General features: G+C 31.9%; 1 long non-coding RNA gene across 4 annotated transcripts in view; it reads right to left on the bottom strand.

Annotated features, from left to right (window-relative positions):
* The window catches only part of LOC120523332, a 317,633-nt gene that overhangs the window by 192,587 nt on the left and 101,678 nt on the right, over positions 1–23,368 (bottom strand). Inside the window, exons 1-3 of one of the 4 annotated variants that reach the window (XR_005632591.1) lie at positions 21,422–22,207; positions 19,782–19,835; positions 12,967–13,039 (exon numbers count right to left, since the gene is read on the bottom strand). This is a non-coding gene — a long non-coding RNA (uncharacterized LOC120523332). Of the gene's footprint in view, positions 1–12,966; positions 13,040–19,781; positions 19,836–21,421; positions 22,208–23,368 lie in introns of those variants that run through there. The other 3 variants (XR_005632592.1, XR_005632589.1, XR_005632590.1) reach the window with 3 other exon arrangements.

The raw sequence follows: 23,368 nt of genomic DNA, 5'->3' as shown, positions 1-23,368 counted from the left end.
TACACACTGAGGAAATGCGGTCTGATCAGCTGCTGTCTTTCTACTGCTATTGCCGCCGAGATGCGTGTTCTGCTTGTTGCGCTGCACATCAATCATTTAAAAGCCTGTACAGCAGCTGTCCTTTTATCTCACTGCCTTGTCTCGAGTGATGTTAAAGTGTCTTTTGTGGGATGTCAGATTGTTTTCCGATAAGATCATGTATTGTCTCCTTCAAAGCCTTCCAAGATTTTTTTTTTTATAATAGAGAGATACTGTATGTGCAATATTGAAACAGTAATCATTTACATATTATTTTTAGCATCTAGCTCAACAGCTTGCATGATTTCAAATTGACCGATTGAACTCCTTCATCAATCAGCAATACAACAGACCAATAAGTTTAATTATGATTATTTACTCTTCTTAGGAGCACAAAAAGAATAAGTGAATAGGTGCACTACACAGATATCTCTAGACATTTTAAGGAGGCTACCATTTTATATCATAGACTATTTGTCACAGTTGCATCACAAAAGTACAAAAAAAACACCAAACATATACAGTATTTCTCACATATTACATGAATGAAATAATAAAATAAACTGCACCTTAATCTCAATAGCTGCTTTAATAAACAAAGTGGAATCCAAGTTTTAAACATTGTAAGTATAAATAAAATGCCATATACCATATGATTAGCAAGAGGGTACAATGTCTAGGCTTATTAAAACAGAATAAGATAACAGAATATTGAACTTAATACTCCAAGTGGTCCATACTGCACTCACAGAATTTAAAACCAATGCCCACTGCAATCCAATGAAGTGACTATTGACCTACAATGTGGACTACCAGTTTCTCACATCATCTCTGTCACAGTACATTATATTCTTGTACACAAATTCTGAAAACAATGATCAAAAGTTTTCTTTACAATATGACTTTTTCTCATTTTCTGTACATCTTAATCTTATAAACACTAGTGGATAATTTTACATTAAAATGTACTGCTTACAGTAAAGCTTGATTGTACTTTTCTCGTTATGAATTAAACTGTTTATTCATGTAGTAAGATAAACTGTACACTAATAATGCTGATTTTTCAGTATGTGGAGCACTTTCAGTCAAAAACAAATATTTAGCTCTTCATATTCTGGCTGCTAAAAATTCAGAAGAATAGACAAGGAGATTTTTCCTTATTCCTAAATATTAGTGATGGGAAGTTTGGATCATTTTACCGACTCGGACCTTTGAGTCTCGTTCAGCAAAATGAACGAATCATTTTTCGAGTCATTTCGTTCAATTCTCTTTCTGTCTCAGACTGCATACTAGGTTAAGCTTATGGGGCTGTCACGTGATGAACAAATGACTCGAACCCGAAGACTCGAGAGATGAACTAATCAATTCTGTTTCCGGCTAAGACTGAGTTGGTTAAGCTTATGGGGCTGTCACGTGATGAACGAACGACTCGAAAAACCTGAAGACTCGAAACAGGTGAATCAATTCCAATACAGAAACTATAGGAAGTTGCGCAAATGCGCATGTGCAACTGAACAAATCACTCCCACGAGACGACTCGTTCTTCCTGAGTCACATTAAAGATTCGTTCAAAATGAACGAATCGTTCAAGAACGACCCATCACTACTAAATATGCGTTGTACTGCAGCTAGGGTTCTTCTCCTATGCTTCCTTTTAATTTAATATTTTTGTAGTTTTGTAAACACTGTGTGAATATCATTATTGTTAATGTTTTTGTTTTCTTCTTTATATATCTTAAAGAAGATTTTCTTTAAATTATTGTTACACATTAATATTATTTGTTACTTGAGGTACCTGCCTTGTGTGCACTTAAGGTAAAACCTCAGAGGTGGTGCACTCTTGACCTTGAAGCTGAAGGGATACCCTCAAGCTGGGCTAAGCTGGTTGATTCAAATACTCGCTGCAACATTAATGAACACTTCCATTATGTTCCCTATCTTTTTTGGTGTATTTTGTGAATACTTTTTTGTATCTTTAAGGTTTTTGGACTTTGGCTTGCTGTAAAGATTACTGTTTCTGAATATGATCTGGCTTTTGTTTTTTAGGTTTGTCTTTTAGCAATACCCTTTTCAATTCAATCTGAATTTTGTTCTTTATAAATTTTTATCAATAAATTACTGTTATAGTTTTCACATATTTTAGTAAATTATTGAAATACAAAGGAACTTGTTGGACCAACGGTTTTCTAGGGTTCCCCTTCACCTTTTTTACAGACTTTTTACTCGGTTTTCTCCTGATTTGTACAGGCCTAAAACCTGATTCTGAATTCTGGAGAAATGCACATTTTTGGTTCTATGCCTCTGGACAGCTTTGAGGCCTAGGCTTGAAGGATACGTTTTAGTTCAGTGTTTTTGAGTGCCAGGCTGATCATAATAGTCTACATTCCTTCATCCTCTGACCAGAAAGGCTGTTGACTTTCTCTCCCTTTAGCACTATTATATAAATGGATTTGATATGAGATAGGTACAGTAATTGTAAGGATTATGGAAAATAAAACGATAAGGTAATTAAAATGAGCCTTGTCAGAATCAAGAATAAAGAGAGCAAAAGGACCCCGTAACCTTGTACTTCTTATTTAGTTTCATTTTAATTTTTTGTTTGGTGTTCTGACATTTTCTATGTCGGTTTTAGGTTTAGGAATATGCAGTCTTCAATTTTCACAAAAGTTTTTGGATTAACATTATATTAAATATGCTTAAATTATTTCCGCTTCTTTCATGACATTATTTTCAGGAGTGACTACTACCACATTGGTAAGGAAAAGCATCAGATTTATGTGGTGTGTGATGACATTGTCATGACAATATGAAGGTTGGTACTTCCCGATTTTTCAAGTTTACAGAGAAAATGTAAAGATTAGATTAAAAAATATTTAGTTGATTTAGTGATTTCCAGGCAAAATAACTTTAGGATTGTGATTTTTGGCTGGATGACAGAAGGATTTGACTTTCTTGCTTCAAAACTTTCCTTAGTATTTTGGTTTATGTCATTTCTTCTATTTTATTATAAAAAAAACAAACAAAAAACCTTGCCATTCCACATTGCTACGTGGCAAAAGAATAGCCATCAAAATATTATGAATTGTGCACTTTGAGAATTTATTTATTTTTTCTCTTTCTTAAAATATTTTATAGAGCAATACTCTGCATAAGCATTTTGTCACTTTTTTCTAGCACCATTCTGTGTGGTTTCCTCACAGTTATATGTTTCCAGAATGTAATGATTATATTGTTTTACAATTGGACACCACCACATTATTATTCCTGTTACTGGTGTATGGCTCCCTGTTGCCACAGAAGTTGTGTAGTATGGCAGTCACTTTGTGTCATCACTGTGGTCTTTTCATTCTGGCACAAAGAGTATTTCGGTATCCATGATTTGGATAAAAACACAAGCAAAACTCGTATTCTTTTTTGACGTTCTGAGCTCCAATTCTATAGTTTCTCTCTCTGACCTTAATTTCTGGTCTAAATTTAGGTGTATTAGGTTATGTCTTACGCTTCGATTAGTTTCTAGTTGATACATTTTTATTCTCCTGGTCCTCTTCACGCCTTAAGGCAGTTTAAAGATGACTACCAGGAGGTGCAAAAAGAGTACACAAATTGTAAATTGGCATTAAGAAACCAGGTGAAGATTAAAGTAAAGAATTAAACAAAGGTTTAAGCAAACTGAGAATACCAATCAGTTAATTAAATAACCTGGTAGTGCACTGACTCAAGAGAGACAGTTATCTATACTAATAAAAGGCAAAGCCCTCACTCACTCACTCACTGACTCATCACTAATTCTCCAACTTCCCGTGTGGGTGGAAGGCTGAAATTTGGCAGGTTCATTCCTTACAGCTTCCTTACAAAAGTTGGGCAGGTTTCATATCGAAATTCTACGTGTAATGGTCATAACTGGAAGCAGTTTTTCTCCATTTACTGTAATGGAGATGAGCTTCAACGCCGTGGGGGAGTTTCGTGTGACATCATCACGTCTCCCACGTAATCACGCAGTACATAGAAAACCAGGAAGACCTCAAAAAAGCTCTTAAGAAAACATGCATTATATAATTGAGAAGGCAGCGAAACAATAAGAAGCGAGCGAGTGACATATACAACCATATTAATGAGTTCTGCTACTTCGGAAACAAAGTACGATGTAAACCTACACTTTAAATTAAGTTCATAGACAGGCTGCCGCTGGCGTTTGTAATTTAGTGCCCACCCATATAAGGCCGTCCGTCAGCGGCAATCCAATAGCAAACTGCCACGGGTAAATATTCACGGGTGAAGGACTGTGCTTATGGAGAGGAAGATGAGATGGTCAGGGTGGTGTTTGACACAAACTCAGCGAAACTGCGAGAGAAAGTTTTAAGTACCAGGACTAAGGTAACATTAAATACAGCCATGGACATAGCACGAGATGGCACCAGCACAGCTGGGAACCTTCGATGCATGTACACCGAGTGGCTCACGTGAACTGGCGAGTGCACAGATAAAAGCAACAGTTCCAAAAGAGCTGAACAAAACCGAATTACACAATTGAAAAGGCAGCAAAAATATGAAGCGTTTGATACATACAAGCATATTCATAAATCCAACTACTGCGGAAACAAAGCACACGTGGAAAAAGTCAATGTCCCGCTAAAGGAAGACAGTGTAAAAAAAACCCGTGCATGCAGTTTGTCACATCTCAGATAAAGAGGAAGACGAGCTGTTTATTGATGCAGTAAGAAACTAATCGATGAATGAAACCTCTTATCTTTAAAACGATTGACAAACACGGAATGTAACTTGAACACAACACATCGTACAAATACGACCCTGATTGAAACAAATAATGATAATCAAATCCTTGATGACAGCAACATTCAATAACACTCACAAAACAATTACTGTATATTGACAATCATGTTACGTTATTTTTAAAATGTTCCCTTTTTCATAACTTCTACTTCTCCACTGCGATACGCGGTATATATATAAATGTATATATATACCCGATCTACAGTACATACTCTCGCATAGACAAGCCACACGCTGTGGCTAATTGTAGAGTCTTCGCCTCTAATGCCGACATTCGAGGTTCGATTCCCGAGAGAGATGCACTGAGTATGTACGCGCTACCGATTCATTTTACCTTCGCATCTCCTGGGTTTGGGACGTATGAAAAATATTCGGTTAATGCAGAATCATGTTACGTTATTTTTAAAATGTTTCCCTTTATTAGCACAAGCACAGCTGAGAAGCTTCGATGCATGTACTCCATAACGCGCTAAAAATAACGCATTTAATCACACTTTCAATTCCAAGCAAACGGGAACTTTTGTCAATGCATGATTTCCTGGTACATCCATTACACTGATGCACACATCACAGCTACAAAAATGTTAGAGTCGGAATAAAGCGCGTTCTACGACTGATCATTTCGACTTCCCGAGCGAAGCCTTGATAAAAGCATGGTTTTGTGCACACTGAAAAGCAAGCAAAATTAGATGCATTACAGAAAGCGGACTTTGTGGCTCTTACTGGGGATCATTGGACTTCTGTGACCATTAGTAATTCTAATTACATCTAATTACAAAATGTTCAATGATCACACTGTTTTAGCCTAATGTACAAAATAATTTTGGCTAAGGTTACTCAGAGTTTAAAGATTAAGTTGGTCAAATTACCTTTTATGTTTCTGACTTATTTTTTTAAGAAGAAAAACTGCACTTTATGTTGAAATTTTGGTTATTATTATTTAAAGACAATACTATTCTGAAAATCTACTTAAAGTACTTAAACTACCACTTTATTTTTAAGTCTGCCCAATTTTAACCAGGGATGATATTTTTGTTTCTGTTTTGAATTCAAATGCAATTGAAAGGCTTTTTTTCAGAAATTAAAACAGCTTCAGTTTACAATATTCATGTACATGTCTATTATTTGATTCTGTCGCCCACTAAAACACTTTTAAATTAAAAAAAAAAAATTGCGATTTGGGGCAAATTTACGTGTGCGATTACATACGATTAATCAAGATTAATTCTTACACAGCCTCTAATTAATTGGATTAATTTTTTAATCGAGTCCCACCCTAATATATATATATGTGGATATATATATGTAGATTTGTATATATATATGTGTATATACAGTATATATGTAGATATGTATATGTGTATATACAGTATGTATATATATATGTGTGTGTGTGTATACAGTATGTGTATATATGTATATGTATATATATGTATGTGTGTATATGTGTATATATATATATATATTTATATAGATATGTTTATATATGTGTCTGTGTGTGTATATATATACATACATATATATATATATATATATATATATATATATATATATATATATATATATATATGCCAGCAACACTCATGACAATGACAAAACAATTACATTGTCAATCATGTTACGTTATTATTAAAATGTTTCCTTTTCTTTTACTTCTCCGCTGCCAATCGCAGGTATTTTGCTATATATATATATATATCTATATCTATATATATATATATATCTATATATATATATATATATACAAATATATATATAAATATATATATATAAATAGATAGATATGACCACAACACTCATATCAATAACAAAACAATTACATTAACAATCATCTTACGTTATTTTTAAAATGTTTGCTTTTCTTTTTCATAACTTCTTTAACACACTACTTCTCCGCTGCGAAGCGCGGGTATTATGCTAGTGATTTTAATAAATAACACAAGGGAGAGGACACAGTTGAAATTTAAGGCAAAGGTTGTAACTGAGAATCAACCTCTACAGTCAAGCTTAATAATATGTTAAACAAAAAGTGAAGATGCTTTACCAAAATTATGGTCAGGAAGTCAAAAAGAATCACACGCAGACACTTTAGACCTTTATCCCACTTGTTGATGATCCATAAATGCACTGCCAAATTTTATACAATTGCACAATAGACATACACAACACATTTCTGGGTCATTCAGATATTGATTCATTACAACAACAGACATGCAATTGCAAATACGGCCATATCCTTTGCAAAACAAAATACCAGGAAATACTTTAAAAAATAAACCAAGATTAGAATCAGAATACTTGATGTAAGCAACCCCATACAGCCTCCATAAATCTTTGAAGAAACATCTCTGAAAAATACACAAAAAAGTATGAAACATGCCAATCTTAACAGGTAGTAAGCCCAATTATAAATGACAAGACCAAGCACTAAAAAGCATGCTACAAGCACTGTGTATTAACTCTAGGTTCTGCAACAAGTTCTGTGTTGCACACAGTTGTTTGGGCTATTTTATCGTTGCTTTATAGAGTTAGCATTTTTGTCATTTTAGAATTTGACTTCCTTTCCACTTGAGTATGTGTGTTTAGTTCTTCGGACTGGTGTTACTTCTGGTCAAGTTTTATTTGGTTTAGAATTTACTCTTCAATTTGTGTTCTGTTCAGTCGTTGGTCTTAAGATAAATATTCTAAATCCAACAACATTATTTTTTTTTAGAAATGTTAAAGAACAAAACTCCACCAATATATTTAAATAAAATTTTATAATATTACAAAATTAAAGCTAGAAGGAAGAGACACATAATTTTCACACCTACAATTATGTTTTCAATTACTTTATCCCCACTCTTGCAGTCAATGGAATTACAATAAGAAATGACAAGAGAAATGTTAAAATGTATTCACTGCTTTCCATGCTTTGGTAACCAATTGCCTTAAAAGATAATCATCATGGCAAAACTTTAACCACCATGTACTTTTGGGTGTTTGAGAGCTGAGACCTCAAAAAGGAAACCTAGCTGATAGACTCTTATTTTTGTTTGCATCACTAATCTTCTTTAGTGTAGCAAGACCCAAATTATCTAACATTTTCACTTTCTTGGCAGATTTCATAAGTGCTGCCTTTGAACAATTTTTCTTATCATCTGAGTAGCTCAATGCTCATTCATATTGGCACGCATCTTGTAGTTCGTAAACTAATAGCAGACTAGGGAAAATGAGGCGGCAGATAACATGATTTCAGAGTGCAAAACAGTTAATTAATAAGAGTAATTTATTAAAAGATGAAATTAGAGAGATCATTATAAATAAATACATACACACATACATTCACAAAAACAAAATGTCAGCAGGATTGCCAACCATAAAAGTAATGAATAAAATCATATTTAAATTCACAGGAGAAATGTTCCAACAGTCCTTCAAACAGTAACTTCCTACAGCACTTGATTGGTGAAAAAGACCTTGTCGCATCATCACCTAACTAATCCACTAGCAACTCAATGTTCACCTCATTCACTCCTTCATCAAAATGACTTTGCCATCATCTTTACAAGTCTGCGATCCTCCTCTGGTGTCCTCATGCCTTTTCTATATCTCATCTGCCACCTAGACATCTCCATCATACCCAGACTCATGAGTTGTCGCACTTCTCCAACCTTAAAAGTTGGTACACATGAAGTGCACACCAGTTCACCATAATTCCTGTTCCTAGCTGCGGCAGACCAGTGATGACCCTGCTTTTTCCAAAGTCAATTCCTCCGTTGTTCCTCCATTAGCTCTCTTCCACCCAGATCACTCTTCTTCCTTCTGTCTTGGTTCCTTGATTGTATGACTCAATCCTTCTTCTCAAACTCAATTCCTTCCCTCTGTATGAAAGACTACCTTTTCAAAACCCATCTGAGCTACACCTAATTTTTTTATCAATATGTGGCATATTCAGCTACATTAACTGCATTGCCTGCATGTTACACATGAAACAACACTGTTTGCCTTTCCAACACATAACATTTTAGCATATTGTTAAAAACAACTGATAGCACCATGACACAAAGTGTCATACTCCATAAAACTAGTTACCATTTTCTCATCTAGGAAAATATGACCAATATTGAAACCATAGGGACAGACTAGCATCATTAACTGAAAGAATCTAACTGAATAATGTCCACTTTGGCTCTGCATGGTTCAAGAAATGGCACATCATTTTGAGACAAAAAAGACAGATAAAGAGAATAGGTAGGGCAGTACTCACCCCATAAACAATTACAAAATTACTAAAATGGAGTAAGGCAAAAATATTAGATGAAAAAAATATTGTGAAATCAAATTACATTGGAGCAGAAATGGTTTACTCAGCAGAATATAAAATAATATAGAACCTGAAAAATGATTTCCTTGGGATCACAAACAGAGGCACTAGACATGTTCCTACTGGAACTGATAAACTCTCCATGATTTGTATACCTTGTAAGCATGTTAACTGATCTTGGTTGCCTGTAAAAATCCTAATGCACTTCCATAATTGGAAAATTACTTCCACTATTACCTATATCTAGAAAAAAATCAAATATACTTTGTGTTAAAAAGTAAAAAGGTAAGAATTTATTAATCTTATTCTAAAATTATGTTTAACTGAAATTGAGGGTGTATGCTGTAATAGACTCTCTACACTGGGTAAGGGTGCATTTTTACTGTCAATTAATATTAATACATAGATAAGGAATATTCCATCCAAAAATTATATATTTTATATGCTACTTACCCCGTGTAGTTTGTAAAGATGGTTGAGAAAAATATTTAATCTTGTGTTGTCATGCAAAATGAAGCAAAAACGTTTATGATATAATACAATTCAATAGCGACAATCCAATAATGACCAATACTGTACAACATGGGGAAAACTTCCATGGAAAACAAAATAAATCGTGTTACTCATGATGCATAATGATTGTATATGAATAGGCTGTAAATACTTTATATACATTGTGCTAGGGTTATAGGTTCCCAATAAAAAATGTCTGTCTGGACAAGAATTTTGTGCTTGTGCTAGCAGCATTAGCTAGTCTGCTGGATGTTGTACGTGCAAATGACTACGTGAGTTCGTCATTTGATAATCTTTTGCAATAATAACATTTTTTCTTAGACAACAAATAACCGTGATTAAATTGTTTAGCATGTGATGATCATTTGTTTTGAAGCCAAAGTGTATTTTTCTATAGTAAATAACTCATTTTTCACTGCAGAAAACGAACACTGTACGCTTAAACAGTTAAAATGGTGACGATAACTTTGTCAATCAGATATGTTTTTTGTTTCTTCAAATAACATTCCATACAAATAAATCAAGTTTTACAAAAATAGGTTTGAAACAAATCAACCCCCACACTTGAGAAAGAGAGGTAGGCCAGCACAGTAAAAATTTAAACTAAAAAGCTAAAAATTAGTAAACAGATGAATTAATAAATGAATAAAGATAAATGGAGATGTTTAAAGGGATGATCAGTCACCCAAGAACATTACACATTGCCCATGTGTTTGCACAAAAAAGGAGAAACAAAACCATGTCAAAAGCTCATACCCAGCATATGATGTAGACTTTCATGCTAAAACTAAGTTATATGAAAAGAAAAATGGAAGAGCTGAAGTCTCTTGCATTTTTATTGGACTTCCCAATAATCAAAGTGATTTTATTTTAATCCAACTTATAATACAGGGTTATTTAGAAAAGATTTGTAGATAAACATTTCTAGTAATATTTTACAGCATGGTTTAAAATCATCTGAGCCAATATATTGAATAGTCTCAGCAAATAGCTTGCATTGGTGAAAAGGCAGAATTTTTTAAATTTTTCCCCCACTTGACAGACTACGTTAAAACTTCTGATCTATGAAACATTGTGGTACAAAATCTCTAAGACCTGCAAGATCTTTAAATGTCATTGTATTTCCATTCGATCTTTGTTTACATGGAATTTGGTTTAGTGAAGCTAACACAAACAAAAAGTCAAACATGCAAGATAAAGATAACACTAACCATAAATCGTCATCAGTCTCTAAGCAACCATTATAATAGTATATATATGTATATAACTAAACCTAAAATAAAAATAAAAATGCATTTAAATTAGCAAGTGATGCATGGTCCTAGCTCCATTCCTAGTTAAAAATTAAAGTTGTATTTCTGTCTGCTCAAAGGGTTATGTACATTTTACAATTTATACACTTTTTGCGATAAGATACAGGACTTATTCCATCTATTGTATAGTACTTTGTGACATTAATTATGCTTATATTCAATTTTGTTCTACATCATATCTGCTCAAAGTTTGCAATTTGAAAGTTACACACACACACACACACAATATATATATATATATATATATATATATATATATATATATATATATATATATATATATATATATATATATACATACATACATACATTCAGTATGTGTATATTTTATATATATAGTCCCCATAACCAGCAAATGAAACAAAATAGAAAGCTATTTAAGGCTTGCCATTTACATTTATCAAACATTGGTTCAATGTTAACATATATCCATTAAAATCCACAATCAATATTTATATTTGCATAAATTGTAAATATAAGTGTAATTGTTTGGGATACCAATGCAAGACATCAAATTTCAATTACAAACTTAAAATAGGCAAGTCTTTAGTTCTGTGGTACAGCCAGCATTGTTCAATAATTTGTGATTGAAATAACTTTATGTAATACTAATAATGCTACAGAGATAATGTTAATCTGAGATTATATTAAGTATGGGTTTCCTACTCTAAATCTGAATAATGGCTGACCATGAACACATCAATATGACTTAAACATATAAGCAGAAACTAGTTCAAAGCTCACCAGATGCAGAAAACATAAATGTAAAAATGGATTAACCTGTTTTTTGACTACTTTATTCCTTATTACAAAAATTAAGACATTTTTATAAATAATTTTTCTTATGTAGAAAAGTGTGATATTGTGATCTTAATGTGTACTCCATTGATTCTGTTGTTATTTTGTAACATAGAACAAGGTTAGTAATGTTACATTTGAGGAAACACATACAGAAGTCAACTTCTAATCATAATTAGGAATGATATCTTTAAATCAAGAGTGTTGGCACAGTTGTTTTGAAACACGGCTTCATCACAGTCTTTGATTTCCTTAGAACATCTCAAAAAATGTTTTGTTAGGTATTCATGACTTAACTCTGAGCAGATCACTAGTCCATTATAGGGCACTCAAATGAAGAGTAAAGTTTTGCCTTATGGTAAATGTTGCTGATGTAGATTCTGGTTCTTTGTGACCCTAAAATTGAACTGAGTAAGTTCAGAAAATAAATGGATGGGTGTCTGGATCAATAATGGATCTGTGTTTTAAAAACAAGAATTCTTTTCAGATAAAAGAAAATATTAATTCTAAATTCTATTTCCCAAAGCATACATATGGCAAAAACTTTACTGGCCTTGTGTACAACCAACACATTATGGTTGCCTCTCTTTTATGAATTTATATATATATATATATATATAACCAATCCCTTCCAAAGGCATATAAATATGTACATGAAATAGGTGTCCAGTATACATAAGAATTTTAGTTTCAATTTTTTTCCTTATTATGATAAGTGTGTTAGACAATAATCATTGCATACAATTAAACTTTAAATGAAAACTCACTCTTTACTCGATAATAGAGAAATAGTAATTTTTATTTTTAAACCAGGGTTTAATATTTATCCGTTTCTGTGGTTTGTATGGCAGATGTAATTTCTGGAACTTCCTTCCTTATTCACGGGAAGGTTTGAGATTGTTGATTGTTTCCCATACTATTTTTGATAATTAGCAGATCTAAATATTTAAAAGCTGATTCCAGAGAACATAATGTCATTGTTGTAAGCTTCCTTTTCTGCTGTATTAAAGTTGTACAACTTTTGTAAAGTTTACATTTGATTTGGTAAGGTTTCAATTAAATCTAGTTGTGAGTGAAGTGACTGTTCAGTTTCAAAATTCTTTTCATTTCATTGACATATTTCAGCATCGCATTCATAGTGACAAAGCTCTACAATGAAAGAAATACATTTCTTAAGGTTGTGATATTTAATTTCTACAAGTTAAATACAAGTTTACTTCAGCTTACCTTAAAATTAGCTTTTTTAATTTCTGTACATCTTAGACCTAGAAAACCCTTGACTTCGATAAACCTTCTGTCGCTGCAATTAAGATAACACAACATAAATGCATACTGTGATTATTCTTATATCTACAGTATACACAGCATTCAGCTGTTTCAAATTTCACAATATATTAAATTAACCTTTTATTATCTCTAAATGTATACAGCAAAACCCATTGCCATTAAACTAACCCTTACAGTGTTAAACTAACATTTTAAAAAATTTTGGAAAAAATGTTTCGATATAAACTTTTCCATTGTTCAGTTTTGCTGTTGAGATTCCAGATTGCTTGGAATATACTGTATATGAATTTATTTCATGATACATTCGAATGGGAATAATTTCAGATACCTAAAAAATACCTTAAACTGAAGTTTTAAATATTTTGATATCAGCAAATGTTAATCTGTCCTGCCATGCAAGTGATGCTGTCTATAAGAGTTTGCTAGCAACCTTCCTTGCACTACATTATATGCTCTTTGAAGCATTCTTGACTGCACTAAATTTCACTTTTGTGAATAATAAAAATATTTAGCAGTTTGTCATAATTTAAACCAAATACACAGTGCATACCTTTTCAAAAACCAGGATATACAACATTTACATGGGTTAATCAAACAGTTAAGTGAATTTTCAGTTACGGTATGTCATACGAATAATTGACTGTTTTTAACAGGAGAGGGTGAATGAGAGGACAGGGAGAAAAATAAACATGATGGCTCCATATTTCTGAAATTAGCATTAATTATTTTTTCCATTGTAGGTAAGTTAAATATCTGCTAAAATGGTTCATGTTTTTCTTTAAATTCTTGCGGTGCTTTTTGAATAAGTGAAAAATGTAGTAATATCACTCCCCCCTCTTTAACTACCTATGGATTCCATAAGACCCATAACTGGAAAGTCAAGAAAGCTTGTTTTAAGAAAGCAAAAAAACTTGTGATGTTTCCAAGACAACAGGAAGCAACAAAAACTGAATAGTGCAAACTTAAGTTTCCATATATGTATTGATTATGAATGTAATTTCAAATTAAGATTTAAGATCACTCTACATCTACAAAAATCAATATGTGTATTTAACTTGTGCAGCCAAAGTTATTAAAAAAAATTCACTTGAGAGAATGAAAAGTAATGACAATCAGAATCAAACAACATACAGCGTTCTGAACTAGATTTCTTACAAATAAAGCAGCATGAATCAATGTCCACTCATCAGCTGTAACACGTTTGTGCTTAGTGTATGAATATTGTTTACCTATTTAAGGATGATATGATTATCCTATGATTTATCATATACTTGGAATCTTTTATACTGGACTTCTTATTTTTTTATTCTGGCTTTTATTTATTATTAATAAGTAAATCTATGAATGTGTGTGCTAAGAGAGGCACTAAATATTACTGGCTGATTATTCAACCCACTTTTTGATTCCATTATTCCAGTTAATATCTGCAATGAACTAGAACATACTAGAACAAGTACATCAGGCCCAAGGAATAATGCCCCCCTGGACCATTAACCACTCAATCACAAAGCACACTCTTCAATACATTCTTGCACTAAAACCCTTGGATAATACAGGGAAAGCAATTTTCTTCAACACTATGTCTTTAGAGTTCAGGAGGAAAGGAAAACAGCAGGAAAGAACATGGTAACTCAATACTCAAGCACTGGTTATGTACAATTTTAAAGGTTTAATAACTCACTAGAGGCTCACCAACCTAAATATTTACATCAGTTGACAAAATTACATTTCTTTGGTATACTACTTCAGTCAGCAACTGTACCTTTTTGTACAAATTAAAATATTAAAGCTACTAAAGCAAGTCAAGACCAATGACACACAACAGAATGTCTTGCTATGAGAACCACTACAAGTTCATACACGTTCATAAACCATTTGACTCGTTTTCAGAAAGCAATGAAATCAAGGACTGGTGATCTGAATAAATTGTAAAAATAGTAACACTGAACGTTTACTGCCTTAATAAAACTGTATTATATTAAGCAGTCCGAAAAATGAAATACAATAATGAAACGTTCAAGACTATACAAAATATAAGCTTGATTTATTATGCATAGTAACTCAAATGTATATTTTAAGAGCAATTTAAGAGGCAGTGTATTATTCTATGACATTCAAAGGCATTTTCAAACAAGCTTTACCAACTTAAACACTCACATAGTTTCCTTTTTAGTTGCCAACAGTTTTTCCCCCCTAAACACTTTACAATTATTTTATGCTTTAAACAATTATTGAACAAAATTGATCCTTAAAAAACATCATATGCAAATCATCTTCAGACAGAAACATTTTAACTGAAAAATACATCTATTTAAAAGAGTTGTGCAGTTATTTATTATCATAGGTCAGTTATTACTCTACATTGTTAATATAACTTGATTATGTAACATGTTAACCGTATTGAATTTAAAATAAATTATTTAATCAAAACACCATACAAAGTTATATTTCAGAATTCAAGCTATGAGAAACATTTAGCTTTAGCAAGAGCAGGCCTGAAAAAATATTCATACTTTAATTCTACCTTTTATAAGTGTGGTACTAATTATATCTCATATTTTATGTACCATAAAGTCAGTGGAAACATTATATGAAAAATCAGAAATTTTCTAACAGCAGTCCCAAAACCAGCAATACTATCCATATTTATGTGTATATTGCATAAAATACTTCTTTACAGAACAAGCTGAAGCTATATAAAATTAATATGAAGTCCACCACATTATAGCTTATATACCTTTTTCTTTCAGATTATACATGGCACAGGATGAACACAAAATGCATATATACTACATACAATAACAAATTATATGATGCATAGTTTTATTCAAATCTTTGTAAAGCAATCGGTAAACATTTTTTCACTGGATTCAATTAATTTTTACACAGTTACTTTATAGTTGTTAAAAAGATCAGGATTCTGAACTTCACTTGATTCATTTCAACATATGGCAGATTATCTCAGCAGATACAGTCTATTGCTTATACAACAATAGATATAAAAAGATTTAATATGCAAATGCCACAAGTTAACTTTGCCAATATGGTTTAATAAGTGCAGCTGGTTTTAAAAATGGAAAATTTTCTACAATTAGAAATGTAGTAAATTAAATGTTCAGAAATATGGGGAATACATCTTTATTGTATAGAGCTTATTCGTGTGTGAAACAGGTTGCACCAAGTATATTATAATAAATAAGGCCGCACATAATTTTTTAAAACATTTCTTGATGCAGTTCTGACATTTAATTTAGTAACGAATCCTTAACTGTAGGTTTTCTTTGTCAGGTATTCACATAGCCTATAACATAACATTCTCAAACCCGCTTAATCCAATTCAGGGTTGCAGGGGGCCTGCCATTCTTTAATACTCTAAAAAACAAAACCTAAACAAAACTAAACTCAACTCTCACGTAAGGCATACTTTTCTATTTGTTAATTTTCGTTTTAATTTTGCTTTACTATCCAGACAGACATGTTGTTCGATGGCTTGAGTATGCTCCAAGGAAAGCTAGAAGGTTGTACAGTTAACTCCCAGGGTGTAATTCTAAACCATACAACCTACTACCTCAACCTGGATGCACACAGATTTTGAAGTCCAACATACCCTTCATGGCGTCCAAAAGTATTTTTGCAGTAAGAACTAAAAGCTTAAACAATGCGCATTTATCTTATTTTGAACAAGTCATTCACTCGTACATGTTTATTTGCATTCAATTTGCACAAACATTAAGAATATAGTTTTATTTAAAAATTGTATAATATCTATAACTTACTGGTAGATTTAATATCGAAAAATATATAAAACTAAAGCACATAACGCTTCATTATTTTAATAATGTATTGAAAAATCTGGGAAGGTATAAAATAACTTCTAGTTCATTATTCTTAAAAAGTTATAGTCATCATGCAGTTAAATGTTATAAAAATATGAGGTCATGTGCTGCAAATATTTTGGCTGCTGGAACATGAAGGACCGATTTGGTCAATTCCACATTCTGCCCTTTTTTTTTTTTAATGCAGCCTCAGGTACTATTTACAACTGGGTGGGATCCACCTACTTCCAGGCAATCTCCCGGTCTACCAGGTCACCTTACAGTCTTAAAATTTCTACAAGATTTCAGCTGTTATTATATGCTTACATGCAAGATAAAATATAAAATATATATATATATATATATATATATATATATATATATATATATATATATATATATATATATATATATATATATATATACTAAGTATGAAGATCTTACGGTTAGTTTTACAAAGATGTTAACAAATTCATCTTTGAAAATAAAAATGTAAGCTTCAGGTTGTAAAAAAAAATAACCAGTGATATTTTTATTGTGTATTTAATGTAGTGAGTCTGGAATATGATTATAAAACAACTTTTAAGTTTGTTGATTTGTTCAGATAACTGTATTAACTATATGTTTTGTCAACAAAAACATTGTCACTAAATAAAAGGGCAACTTTGAATTTAAAATAAATTAAATAAAGCTTAATGAAAAAGCAATAGTACAATTTACTATTAAAAACAAATCACTTCCAAGTAATGTTGTTTTTATCTGCATTTCTTGAAAACAATAGAGTTTGTTTTGATCTACTGTAGTGATAAACTTTTGAACATACTATAATGGCTCATGGTATGACAGTTTCTTGTATCTGTTCAAAGCATTTTAATGTTAAAAGCCTTTCAAGTTATGTTCTTTACTTTATATGTACCTACAACATGACTTATGCTGTCATTAATTTAATTTATTCTGTTTTTTTTAGCTATATTCAAGCAGGGCTGCATTTTAAATAATATTTTTAAAACGCCTTTTTTGTAGCACTTTTTAAAACTTTAATAGAGCATAATAATTTACAACCAATGTTATTGTTTCAATGCATAACAACAGCTAACCATAAAACAATAACTCAAATCAATAAATGATAGGCCACAGTGCCATTGAAACTTAAATTAGAAAAGTTGGTTGGAAAAGAGGAAGAGGTGAACTTGTTGATTTAGTAACACTAGGTATATGCAGTAGACAGACAGACTAAATGATTTCATTAAGTGTTACACACCAGTAAAGCACCAAATGTTCGGCCAAAAAAAAAAATTCTAACTTTATATACTGAATTCAGTTTTCACTGCCCTACCAGGTTACTTTGCAAAAAACACCATCCAAACATAATCGGCCAACTATAGTAGCCATATGCAAAACCAGCAGATGTGCAAAAATTATATTTAGCAAATTAATCATTGGAATATAATTCTGCAATGCATACTACAAATAAGTACTTTTGTTAGTTTTATAAAAAATATTATTTTACTGACATGTCATTTATTATTAATCATAAATGTAAAATAACTTAAAATGCATATACATATTTCCAAGAAACTTATCTTATTAATAAAAATGAGTGTAAAAAAGAAGTTTTCAGGTTTATTGCCACATTGACACAGACCCATAGAAGCGAGCTTGTGAAACCAAATTCACCACAAGATCGGATCTACGGGTTTATGGCAAAAGGCATACTCTTTCGGATAGAATTTTAAACACATATGAAGGAAAACAGTGAATTTGAAATTTAACAAGGAGATCTATTGACAAGGCAATATATTTGGCATATATCATATCATTCAAACATAGAGAAATTGTTTAAAAAAAACTAAATAATTCCAATTCATATAATTACAAAGTGCAAAATTATGGTACATCAGTTTAAAATGCACATGTGGAATCGGTGCAACAGCATTTATTTTTATAACATATTTTAATGTTACAGCTGAACACAATAAAATAGAAAAGCATAGTGACCACTTAGTACAACGTTCCTAAATAAAACAAAGGTACTAAAGACAACTTAAACCTACTAGAAGCATTAATTTAGAAAGTCTAATGCAGACTAATACAGTCATCTTTCAGATTTGAAGAAACTATAAATATGAATTGAGGTTAAAAATTGTTCTCCTTAGTAATGTACTTTAAATTAATATAATTCTTAAAAGTCTGGACAAATAATTTACCATAGTTACCATATAGTAGAATGAATGCAAAATAAAGTACAAATTTGATCTTTTGAATAAAAATGGTGAAGTTGTATAACATTTTGTAGATGCAATTCATGCATCCACAAAACTCTCTCTTTGACCTGCAAACATTGCTGAGATAGTGCTCAAAATAGTAAAAGAAGCAGTATTCAATTGCATTATGCATACTGTAAATGATGAGTTTATTCTCAAAATTAAAAACCTTGATTAAATAAAGACGCAAAAAAAGCTCACTGGTTGATAAACTTATTCTACAAATGTGTCTTTACAAAGGTTTTAAAAAACACACATTTTTAAAATACATTGGCAACAGGTATGATTTTATTACAGCCCATAAACTTTGCTTTTTTTAACACAATTTTATATCAGACATTATAAACAGTAACTTTTTTTTGCTTAAGCAAATTAACAGTGACTAGGACCTTTTAATGCTGAAATTTACTTTAGACATAAGGCCAGTATAATTTTGAGATAGGTAACTTAAGTGTCTTAGGTCATCTATAAGTTCATTATTACAGCAGAATGGGATTTATTTTCTAAATCTCAAAACCATATTTGTATAAAACACAAAAGAACACTATGAAGACTGTGTTATAACTCAATTACAATGGTTTAGCAACTGGAAAATATGACCTTTATTTTAGTAATTTTTTTAAAGAACATCTTAAACTATGAACCAAGCAAATGCAAATTCTGTTTTGTTTTTTACCTGTGCTGATGATCCATGTTAGATTCCTTTCCAAGTGCCCAACATAATTTTTTGCTAGAAAAATGAACAAAATGGTATTATTAATATATGAAAACTCACTTAGATAAAAAGAATATATATGCATATATATATGTATATAAACACACACACATAATGACTGAGAATTTGTACAAAGATACTTCACATAAACTACTGTTTATCACAATTAGCACAGACTTTACATAGTGTCCATAACAAAGAAATTCCACACAAACCAAATTAAGAATAACAATGTCAATGCAAAAAACACTACTCAGAAGTAAGTAATATGAAAATGTCTGTAATTACATGAAAGCAAAATATACTAAAAGTTTTCAGAAGACAATGAAACATGTAATGATGCTTTGGCTTTATAACTACGAGAGCTTTTGTTTGTCATTTTTCTGTTAATCTGTACAAGAATTTTTAACATTTTAATTTGCGGTTAGGAAAACCTTATACCATTTATTAGCAACTTTGTTTCTACAAGGATACAAACTTCCTTTTTAAAACAAATGAAGGGGAGATTTTGTCATTAAAGTGCACCCTGGAGCAAAATAACTCATTTTTCTGTTGGCAAGTCAGTATTCAAAAAGTTTAATTTTATGTAAAACATATACTTCTTATTTATGAGAATGAACACTCACTTAATAGTTTAATTAATTTAAACTGATTTACATTTCACCAATTTGCAAGCTTTTAAAACTGAATAAAAAAACCTTTTAAAAGCTACATATCACAAAGAAACATTTAACAACAACAAAAAAAAAACTTCTCAATTGTTATTTAGTTAGATAAAAAGTTTAGAATTTTAGGTATCTTCATTTTAATCAGTTACACATATCATTAATTTAAGTCTAAATCTGGCAAGGGCATTAAACAACAAACGTAAAGTGCTGCCGTAAGTATACTGCAACAGTTTAAACATTCACAGAATATTTAAAAAGAAGTACTAACATAGAAGCCTAACAGGTGGGAAGATGTAAGATGTGAAATCTACACTGGTCATCTTGTATATTCTGCTTTCAAACTGCACCCATTTCTTAACAATGCAAATATCAAATCACATCTGCTATATGTTTTTTTTTTCCAATTTGGCAATCTGAAGAAATCTGTTAAATTCATCAAATTGGTTTGCAAATTTATTTATAAGTATAAAGCAGACTGAAATTCAATCAAATCCGAAACTGTTCAAAAAGAATATAAACTGTTTATGTCACATCGACAGTGCTTGACGATTTCATCTACAAAGATGCTATCACTGACATAATTACAACACAAGCACATGTACCCTTCATAGTTCTTCACCTGAGGGTAATTAACATTTTAACCAACTGCCCATAATGCAAAAAAAATGAATATTTTCTTACGAAATTTTAAAAAGCAATTCTCCTACTAAGTAAGCCTTGGAGTAACCTTGCACCATCAAGTTCGAGTCGCCTGTTATGTCATTTGAACAGGTAGTAATAATAAATATTAAATCACGACACACAAAGAAAAAAATAGCATTTATTTTTACTTACTTCAGTAACACATTCTGTTAAAGTACAGCAAGACTACACACTTCCATTAATATCAAGAAATATATGTTTAAAGAATAAGAAAAATAAAATATGGTATACCTGCAATCACTCAAAACTTTTTTCAGCCTCTTTGGAACACTCTTATGAATGCAACAGTGAAGCGATGCCAACAAAATGAAATAATTTTAAAAAACAGAAAAGTTTAGCTCTGGGTAAGGCAAGGCACTTTACTTAAGAGAGGTCTAGCATGTCTCAGTTTCTGCGATGCTATAGAAGATTCAAGTTTTTTGTGTTATATTTGGAAAAGCAGATGTTCATTTATTTTTGTTTATTTTATTCAATATATTGTATATAAATATTTTGCAGCATTGTATATAAATATTATTTTATATCAGGAAAATTTCTGATTCTCTTTGATGCATGCTCCAATGAATCCCAAATTAAAATAAGTTGATGTGCCCCCTTTTTTCCTTGACAAAGAAAAAAAAATCTGGTCAGAATTCTGAGCACAAATTACTGCGCAAAAGCTGCACCAATCCTCACCGCAACTGCCTGCACAGTAGTGATGGTGGGAGAAGCGGGCGAACTTTACTAAGGCTGCGTTGGCTTTGTAAATTATGGAGTGTACAAATCTGCTGAAGCAAGGGGGTGACCAAGGCAGGATGCCAGCTTACTTCAATATGCTGCGATGAGCTCATGTTCAATTCAGTCGCCCTAGTTGCCCAACGCAAATGCCTGTGCCATGAGACAGTTTCAAACTTTTGTTCTTCAGCTTCACAAAAGAGCACTTGGAATCAGGTTATTGACAAACACATGCCAGAAAATTTAGTTGTTGTTTGATATTTTTTATTAATTCTCCCCCCTTCCCTAGAGTTTAAATATCCCTTCTAACCTTTCCTTTCAAACTGAAGATAAGCAGCAGGATTTATCAGGCGTGAAAGGGACAGAGTCCTGGTGGCTTGCCAAAAAAACAGAATAAAAGAGAAGTTGTGTTTCGGAGCTCAATTGCTTGCTGAGTCGGGGTAAAGTCATCGCTGTATGATCCGCCATTTTCTGAGCAATGCAAGAAAGAAAAAAATAAAATAAAGACTTTTACAGGCATTGCTTTCCAAGTCTCCCTCTCTCTCCCTCTCATCCTCTCTCTCTCTTTTGGCACCATTACAAAATCTCAGCCGTAAGGTCACATGATCCTCTGCCAACAGCGGAGTGCATTCCCATAAACCATTCTGCTGACATTGCAAAGGCATCTATTGTCTAGTTCAGAACCTAAGCTCAGCCTGCTCACAAAATGCATCACCTTCGGGGGGCTGGGAGTCATGGCAACATCTACCTGGCAGGCTGCCCACTTTTCCTGCCCATCAAGAGGAGATGGAATTGCGTTGCCTAATGTAATGATGAATAGGAATGTGTGGAGTCGTCCAAAGTAAATCTGATGCTCATATTGCATGCTTCGTTTTCACTGCAAACACTGGCTCCTTTTCATTTAAAAAAAAAGAAAACTCTTTCCAGCTAAAGCAGTAAATGTTATAATCTGCCTTGTCTGGGTTTTTATTTTATAACACACCCAAATCATTAGATGCAAATGATAGCCAGAAATCTTTGCTCAAAAAATGTCTTTCTGGTTCCAGAAAACTTAAAGAAGAAAAAAAAAAGCCTGGGTATCGTCCTAGATGAGAAACCACTTCAAACTGCATACTTTTAATATTTGAAATACTTATTCAAATGACTATGTTTGCTCTAGCAGGAGGATATTTAGCCTAGTAAATTTTAAAACTGAACAGATCATCATCAAAAAGAGAAAAAAGTCAAGTATAATAACATCCCACATATCCTTTAAAGAATGCCATGAACATGCAGATTAATTATAAACGTAGAGAGTGTTTTCTTGCATATTGCATTTCCGTGCCTCTACATAATAAAATGAGCACCGCAAAAATAAATTTTGAAAATGACCACAAGGCATCTATTTCAGACTGCATAATTTTTAAAAATGAAAGCAGCCTCTTTTAATAAAAATAGAAGAGGTTTCTTTTAGAGTTTTAAGGA

The sequence above is a fragment of the Polypterus senegalus genome, chromosome 2 (assembly GCF_016835505.1).
Source record: "Polypterus senegalus isolate Bchr_013 chromosome 2, ASM1683550v1, whole genome shotgun sequence".
Taxonomy (NCBI): Eukaryota; Metazoa; Chordata; class Cladistia; order Polypteriformes; family Polypteridae; genus Polypterus; species Polypterus senegalus.
The sequence above is the reverse complement of the archived record's forward strand: the minus strand, read 5'-3'. Positions and strand labels throughout refer to the sequence as shown.